This window comes from Sus scrofa, chromosome 10, assembly GCF_000003025.6.
Source record: "Sus scrofa isolate TJ Tabasco breed Duroc chromosome 10, Sscrofa11.1, whole genome shotgun sequence".
Lineage (NCBI taxonomy): Eukaryota > Metazoa > Chordata > Mammalia > Artiodactyla > Suidae > Sus > Sus scrofa.
The window spans coordinates 28,216,304-28,225,640 of record NC_010452.4 but is presented as its reverse complement, the minus strand read 5'-3'; the positions used below and the strand labels follow the sequence as shown (position 1 = coordinate 28,225,640).

The window sequence follows — 9,337 nt, the reverse complement described above, 5'->3', positions numbered from 1 at the left end:
CATATGCAAGTTCCAGGGCTAAGGGTCGAATTGGAGCTGCAGCTGAGGTCTACGCCACAGCCACAGCAACACCAGATCTGAGCCGCGTCTGCAACCTACAACGCAGCTCACGGCAATGCCAGATCCGTAACCCACTGAGTGGGGCCAGAGATGGAACACGCATGCTCATGGATACTAGTCGGGTTCTTAAATGCTGAGCCACAGAGGGAACTCAGAGAGTGTGTGTTTTAAAGGAAACACTATTTATAGACCATCCCGTGATCTGGGGGAAACTGGGGGAGAGGTGGAGCGTCGTGGCCAAAGGCAGTTTTGCTCTCTTTGCATCCTTAACCACCCAGTAGAATATTAGGAACCCTCAAGATTTAGGGAAGGTGACTGTAAGCTTTGCAAACGAATACGTCTCTTATTTATTAAAACCTCCTGGTAACCCCAACTATACTTCTTTTACAGTTAAGCTCTGTTTTTTTTCACTTTTTAAAATTTTTTTTATTTTTAGATATTTATTTTTTTATTACTCAAATGAGTTTTGAAGGGTATGTGGCCTCCCCGTCAGGGAATCGAACCCTGGTCTCCCGCATGACAGGCGGGGTTACTCACCACTATACTAATGAGGACAGCTTGCTTTTTTGTAAATGGTGTTCTCCATCCTTTTGGCAGAGCCCAGATGGATGGAGCCAGCAAAATCTCACTACTGTGAATGGTCAGTGCTTTTCACAAGGACAAAGCTGTTTCTCTCCGAGGGCTTCTCTATTAAAGCTCACATTTAAGGATCCCTGGGTCTTTGAAGCTGCTCCTTATACCTCCACTGGAAGGTGATACACAGAATGTTGACAAAGTGCCTAGAATGGTGCCCACCTCGTTCCAGGGCCCATGCTTGCTCCCACCAGCTCAGCCCACAGTACTGAACAGTACTGGGTTAAATAATGTCCCTCGGAAAACTGTGTCCACCTGGATCCTTAGAATGTGAACTTATTTGGGAACAGGATTTTTTGCAGTTGTAATTATTTAAAATGAGGTCATACAGGATTAGAGTGGGCTCTGATCCAATGACTAGTGTCTCTGTCAGAAGGCCACATGGAGGAGTTCCCGTCGTGGCGCAGTGGTTAACGAATCCCAATAGGAACCATGAGGTTGTGGGTTCAATCCCTGGCCTTGCTCAGTGGGTTAAGGATCTGACACTGCTGTGAGCTGTGGTGTAGATCACAGATGTGGCTCGGATCCCGCGTTGCTGTGGCTCTGGCATAGGTCGGCAGCTACAGCTCTGACTGGACCCCTAGCCTGGGAATCTCCATGTGCCACAGGAGTGGACCTAGAAAAGGCAAAAAGACACACACACACCCACAAAAAAAAAAAAAGAAGGCCACATGGAGACATAGACACATAAGAGAGAACATCTTATGAAAACAAAGGCAGAGAATGAAGTGACGTGTCTACCAGCCAAGGGATGACAAGGAAGCTAGGGGAGAGGCATGGAACAGATGCTCCCTCAGAGTTTCTTCTAGGAACCAACCTGCCAACACCTTGATTTCAGAATTTCAGGCTCCAGAAATGTGAGGAAAAAAAATTTCTCTTGCTTTAAGCCCCCCCCAAGTTTGTGGTACTTTGCTACAGCAGCCCTAAGAAACTAATATGTGGATAGACTGGAGAGAAAGTTCTTAAGAAATGCAGAAGAAGGAGTTCCCATTGTGGCTCAGTGGAAACGCATCCGACTAGGAACCATGAGGTTGTGGGTTCGCTTCCTGGCCTGGCTCAGTGGGTTAAGGATCTGGCATTGCTGGGCTGTAGTGTAGGCTGGTAACTGCAGCTCTGATTTGACCCCTAGCCTGGGAACTTCCATATGCCATGGGTGTGGCCCAAAAAGACAACAAACAAAAACAAAAAAATAAATTTTATCTTAAAAAGAGTTTATCCCTAGAAAGAGCTATATTATTCTACTCAGGGACTAATGCTTGGTCTAGTGATAAGTTCACTTACCTTTTTTTTTCCTTTTTTTCTTTTTTGGCCACCCCACTGCATATGGAGTCCCTGGGCTAGAGATCAATCCAAGCCCCATTTGCAACTTATGCTGCAGCTATGGCAATGCCAGATGCTTAACCCACTGTACCGGGCCAAGGCTTGAACCTGTATCCCAGCACTCCCAGGACACTGCCAATCCCGTTATGCCATAGCAAGGACTCCTAGCTTTTTGGAAAGACGGCTAAAAGTTCACATATAAGAGCACATATCCACACTCAAAGAGGCGGACACACTGATGTCTGATAACTACTGGCCGCTTATGCACATCAGTGTTCCCAAGCACATCAAATATTCCAAGAAACCTCACACTGGAACACCCAGAAATTCTAAATAAAATACAAGAGACACAACTTTTTTTTTTTTTTTTTTTTTGGTCTCTTCGTGGCTGCACCCTTGGCCTATGTAAGTTCCCAGGCTAGAGGTTGAATTGGAACTCCAGCTGCCAGCCTACATCACAGCCACAGCAACGCAGGATCCCAGCCACGTCTGCAACCTACACCACAGCTTGTGGCAACCCCAGATCCTTAACTCACTGGGCAAGGCCAGGGATGGAACTCAAGTCTTTGTGGATAATAGTCAGGTAGGTTACCTCTGAGCTATGCCAGGAACTCCAGACATACTTTTTAAAATGTATGTGTGACTATAGGCCTAAATAAATAAGGGGCCAAAAATGAAGAGTAAGATGACAACACAAGTGATAAAGTGGACACTGGTACTTTGGTTCTCAGAGGTACACTGTAGGGTCCTAGTTTTAGCATCTTCAAGATCAGGAGTCAGAGACTTGGACCCACATGAGGCAGAAAGCCACAACTGAGACCCTGGCATGCAGTCCAAGAACCAAATGCTCAGAGAAAAGTTGAAGGAAAAAAAAAAAGTGAGAAAATCAGAGTGCAAAAAACATATCTGTCTCCTCCTACACTTTAGTTTGGGGGGAAAGAAAAGGCTTTTGTGAGAATTTTTAATCACAGATTTACACTGTACAGGTTTGATATTCATTTTTATACCACAGCATGGGTTAAGAAACTCCAAACCAAAAAGAAAAAGAAAAAAATTTAACTTAAAAAGAGTTGTCCTGGGTGCCCACCAGGAAACCTCAACCCAGACCACACAGGATTCTCATAAAATATGAGCTCAAAATCCAAACATAAGAGGAAACAAGGCAAAATAGACAAGAATCCTATAACTCAGATCCTTAAGAATTTGGGGTTATGGAAGTATCTGAAACCAACAGGAGAAGGTGTTTAAAATAACTAAAGTGAAATAATGCAGTAAATATAAGAGAAGACAACTAGATTGAATGTAATTGTCCAATCCTACTTGAAACTGAATGTCATTGTCCAATCCTACTTGAAACTGAATTGGAACTTCCTGAAAGAAATGCAGTCTTTGACAGTGAAAACTCAGTGGACAACAGATGAACGGAAAAACAAAATATGATACATCTGTGTGATGGAATACTATTCAGCAATGAAGAAGAACCCAGTACTGATGCATGCTGCAATACAAATGAAGCTCAAAAGCATTATACTAAAGAAAAGACACCAAACACAGAAGACCACATACCATAAGATTCCATTTATAAGAAATGTCCATAAAGAGCAAATATACAGAGTCAGAAATAGATTAGTGGTTCCTTGGGGCTGGGGGTGGAAATAAGGATTAAATGATCATAAGCCATCTTATGGGAAGACAGAAACATTCTCAAACTGGATTATGACAAGGTCTGCTCACCTGGGTAAATTTGCTAAAAGTCCCATTAAAAGCAAATTTTAAATGGCTGAACCTATATAGGCAAATTGAATGTGTTTGTGTAAATTAGCCACGTAAAATTGATCTCATTAAATTTGTTTTTAAAAACTCAGTGGGAAATTTAAAGAGCAGATTAGACAATGCCAATATCGGAATAAAAATCCAAAGAATTAACACTGACTGCAGAACAGAGAGAGATGGGAAATATGAAAAAGAAGTAAAGTTGGGAGGAAGTATAAGAAGGCCCAGTATACATCCAATAGGAGTTCCAGAAAAGGAACTAGAGGAGAAAAAAAGAGAAGAGAAGAAAATGTTTTCAAAGAAACAAAGGCTTAGAATTTTCTAGACCTGATAAAAGACATGAATCACATGCTAAGTAAATAAAAAGAAATATACACTTTGATATGTTGCAGTGGAGCTATAGAATCGCTGGCAAAGGGAGATTCTTTAGAGCACTAAGAAAGGATATCTGTTGGAGTTCCCATAGTGGCGCAGTGGTTAACAAATCCTACTAGGAACCATGAGGTTGCAGGTTCGATCCCTGGCCTGGCCTTGCTCAGTGGGTTAAGGATCCGGCGTTGGCATGAGCTGTGGTATAGGTTGCAGATGTGGCTCGGATCCCGCATTGCTGTGGCTCTGGCGTAGGCCGGTGGCTACAGCTCCAATTCAACCCCTAGCCTGGGAACCTCCGTATGCCGTGGGAGCAGCCCTAGAAAAGGAAAAAAGACAAAGAAAAAAAAAAAAGTATATCTGTTATAGACACTAAGGAGAGGAAGGAATTTTTGTCAAGAAAGATGTCACAGAAGAAATAGGATTTAAGTGGAAGCTGGAAAGAAGGTTAAGGTTTAGCTAAATGGATTTGAAGAAGAGTGGACATTCTAATCACAGGTCTGAGGAGATTGGAAGTAAAGATGGGAGTTCTCGTGGTGGCTCAGCAATTTAAGGGCACTATGTTGTCTCTGCGAGGGGACAGGTTCTATCCCTGGCCTCTCTCGGGGGGTTACTGATCCAGCATTGCCACAGGGTGAGGCATAGGTCACAGATGTGACTTGGATCCAATGTGGTTATGGCCATGGCATAGGTCAGCAGCTGCAGCTCCAATGTGACCCCTGGCCCAGGAACGTCCATATGCTGTGCATTTGGCTGTAACAAAAAAAAAAAAAAAAAAAAAAGGAGCAAAGATGCATGAGTTCCCTAGTGGTCTAGTGGTTAGGATTCAGTACTCAGTACTTTTAACCAGGTTCCATTCCTGGTCTGGGAATTGAGGTCTTGCTTCAAAGCCATTGCATGCCTTGGCAAAAAAAAAAAAGTAAAGGCCAAAATGCACAATGGTGAGGCTTTGGGTACATGAAAAGGACACCCATGGACTTCCCTCTGTGGCTCAGTGGGTTAAGAAGCCAACTAGTATCCATGGGGATGCAGGTTCAATCCTTGGCCTCTCTCAGTGGGTTAAGGATCCGATGTTGCCATGAGCCTCTGCATAAGCTGGCAGCTACAGCTCCAATTCAACCCCTAGCGTGGGAGCTTCCATATGCTGCAGGTGCGGCCCTAAAAAGCAAAAAGAAAAGAGGACAGTCAGGTAAAGCAAAGAATAAATGTAGGAAATTGGCAGAAGTCAAGTTTAAAGAGGCACAGCCAAGCTAGAGTAGAGTGGACCCTGAAAGACCCTCTCAAGATTTAGATGTATTAATCCATCATGATTACAAATATTCCCTGGCTGAGTCATAATGGATCCTCTTTTTTATCAAGCAGACCATTGTTTCACAGTAACCGGAGCAATTCTGTCAAACTGGAAAGGCAGCTTTCTAAAGGTTGGAGTGCATTTTCCCTTGGAGCCTTATAGTGGCCTGCAGTCCAAGTTAAACCCGAACCTGGGAAACACGAGGAGCTCCGGGTTTACCGCTGGACATCTGTGCTCATTGGGCAGACGACAGGGATGGCCTCAGCCTCCCTGGTGTGTTTTCTCTAAACTCCTATAAATTTAATAGGCCTGGGAAAAAAAGGTGAGTCATAAAGGTGGAAAAATATTTGGGCTGCAGCTTTGGTGGAAGGTGAAATGCATTCACCTTGCAATGAGTCACCGTCACCTCAGGCAGCTTAAAAGAGAAAAAAAAAAAAAAAAAGCAACAAACCTCCACCACCACGGTTACAGATCTCTGGGAGCTAATCTGACAGGGTGTCAGGATCTGGGAACTTCTTGTCTGAGGTGAATGCAGCCTGGTGTGAGTATGGTTTATCCAGAAGCAGACCTGAAATGCCTCGTTTCCAACATGCAGCCCTTAAGCCTGGCTGACCCTCCTTCCAAGCCTCAGCGGGAGACACAGCTGCAACCCACCTGCTTCCATGGGGCCAGTGTCACTCCAAGAGAAGGAAGTCTCAATGGAGGCCCTCAAGTAGACATGTTTTTTAGGCCATGCCAATTAAATTCCAAGAAATGACATAGGTACTAAGGTTACGCGGAATTTATTTCTCTGAACGGCAGCTGCCAGATCTCCTGAAATCAACCCTACCAACCCATTTGCAGGTTTCAATGTGAACGAAGTTAAACATCCCTCCGTTATATAGTTTTAATAAATAATCACACATCCTTTACTGGCTTTCCAAAAAATGAAAACTGCATGAAGATCATGTTCAAGCATCTACGACTGTCAAATGTTTACCAAGGAACGCATATCCCCTGATAATCATGTGATAGGGAAAGGGGTTTGAAGATCTCTCATGCTGTATCAGCAAATAAAGGCTGGTTTACTGACATTGCCTTAGAAAAGAGCTGCACACTGCCTATGGGCAAGAGAGGCACATACAGTACTGCACAGACTTTGGATTTGAATCTGAAACTAGCCACTTTGCCAAGTTACTTAGCCTTATGGAACCTCAGCCTTCTCCTAAGTACAATGGGGGGATTTTGGAGTTCCCGTTGTGGCTCAGTGATAATGAACCCAACTAGTATCTGTGAGGATGCAGGTTCGATCCCTGGCCTCACTCAGTGAGTTAAGGATCTGGCATTGCCATGAGCTACAGCATAGGTCACAGGTGTGGCTTGAATCCCGAGTGGCCATGGCTGTGGTGTAGTTAGGCAGCCGCAGCTCTGGTTCGACCCCTAGCCTGGGAACTTCCATATGCCTTGGGTTGTGGCCCTAAAGACAATAATAAAAAAGAAAGAAAGAAAGAAAGAAAGAAAAAGAAAAAAAGACTCAGAGTTTTCAGGCAGGCAGAGAGGAGGCCATCTCCACAGGATCACAGTCTCTAATCAGCATTAGCTGTCACTTGGCCTATCATTTAAAGGAATCTGCATACAGACGATGATCGTAAGAGACCAGCTAAAGCCCCAAACAACTGGGATGCTGCCTCTGGGACAGTAGGCACCTTAGACCCACATGAAGCCTCACGAGAACTGGGGGAAATAGAGTGCCACCCTAGCCCAGGGTTCACAGACGCAAGGAACATTGCACTCATCCATGGCCCTCCTGGGCCTCCTTGAAATCCAACAGTGAAAGGGACAGGGAATTTCTTCCAGGTTAAGATTTCTCCAGTCCTACTCTGAAGTATTTGATTTTAGTCTGTCTACAGTGGAGGCAGAGAAGCTAAGTTTTCATAACCACTCCAGTGACCCTGAGACAAACAGTCTAGTCTTGAACGATATCAAGATTGCCAGCTCCTCGGGGGCAGAGAACAAGGGCACCAGTTTGAATGAATGAAGATCCCGCATTGCTGTGGCTGTGGTGCAGGCTGGCAGCTGCAGCACGGATTCCCAACCCCTGGCCCTGGAACTTTGATAGGGTGCAGGTGACACCCTAAAAAGAAAAACGAAATTGAATGAATGAGAATATGCAAAAGTAAATCAATGTCTGAACTCCCCTTTTTTAGGAGGCCTTGCTTGTGTGTATTGAAATAATGGGCTTCAATGTGGAAGTGCTCCTGGGTGTTAAAAGCATCCCTGCAGACTGCCCTTGGGGACAGGAGCTGGTCTGTGCTCAATCTGATGAGCACATGGCTGATTTTGAGGGGTCACAAGTGAATATTTGGCAAAGCATTCTTTTTTTTTTTTTCATAATATAAATCTGTTAATACAATGCTTTCCAACCAAAAATGCTTACCACCTAACATTGTAGTGAGTGTCACTCATTTTATTCATCCATATTTAGTAAGTGTATCTAGTAACTGCCTACTATGGGTCAGGCACTCCACTAGCTATCAGCTGAACAAAGTCAAACAAAGCCCCTGTGCGTATGGAGCTCACAGACCCCAGGTAGAGACAGACATTGGCCACATGCTCACATAAATCAACGTGGCATTGCAATTGTGATGTGCAAAGGAGACTAATCATGGGGGAGGGGGACTGCCCTCATGAGCAAAAGGTCCCAAAGCTCTTGTGGGGCAGAGAGGAAGCTGCTGAAGGCATAAGGATGAAAAGGAAGGGGAGGTGGAAAAAGGCAGAAGAGGGACTAGAGAAAGCCGGGGGAAGCTAAGGCTGTCTGGGCAAAGCAGACACCATGATGAGCTCATCCTGAGCCCTTAAACATGGTACCCAGAAAACGTTCAAGGGCTGCGATCCAAGCTAATTGATTGTGGACATCAAGGTACAACGTGCATCAGTAACAGACACGGCACACACAGAAGACTCTTGCAGCTGGAACGTGGTTTGTTCTTCCTGTCAACCCCTCAAAGAACTTCACGGGTGTCACTCGATGACCGAACTAGTCATTCCTTTCAGACAGTGAACGTGGATAAAATATTTGATGCTCCTTGAGAGCACGAGGAGATGAGCTCTCAGAATTGGCATGATTGCTCTCATTCCAAACCATCTCATAAACGACAAATAAATGTGACAAAGAGGCATAAGAGAAGCACAAAGTACTTTCATAATATTCTAGCTGAAGCATTAAAAGACACCAAAAAGCATTAAACACATTAAAAAAAAAAAAAGATGTGTTTATGTTTTAAAAGAGCCTAGAAAAGTGATATAAAAATTGTCAATTTTAGAATTATTTACAAAACAGAAATAGACTCACAGTCATGGAAAATAAACTTATGGTTACCAAAGGGGAAAGAGAGAAAGAGGGATAAATTAGGGGTTTGGGATTAACAGATCACACTACTACTGTACATAAAGTAGATAAACAACAAGGATCTACTGTACAGCACAGAGAACTATACTCAATATATAATAATAATGAATAATGGAAAAAGTCTAAAAAAGAAAAAACCATATATATATATAACTGAATCCCTTTGCTGTACAGTTGAAACTAACGCAACATTATAAATTAACTTTACCTCAACTTTTTTTAAATTGTCAGCTTTACAGTGCTTTGTTGATAGAACTATAAACAATTTCCCATCTTAGTATCTCGGGCTTATCAGATAACTGTAATATTCTACAGTTAAAAAATATGTGTATATATTATTGCTTTGACAATATACACTTCTGATTGAAGAGCAAAATAACAGGCATCTATTATCTTAAACTCTTTTATCTTAACGCTTTTTAAAATAGAAACAAAGACTTATCAAGTACTTTGATATTCAGAAATTTCCATTTAGAATGTAAATTGTTTGAAGCATGCAGAAA

The 9,337-nt window shown here is 43.2% G+C and overlaps 1 non-coding gene across 1 annotated transcript; it reads right to left on the bottom strand.

Moving 5' to 3' along the window:
• On the bottom strand, positions 543-614 carry TRNAD-GUC. The gene has a single exon. It is a non-coding gene; the product is annotated as a tRNA-Asp (tRNA).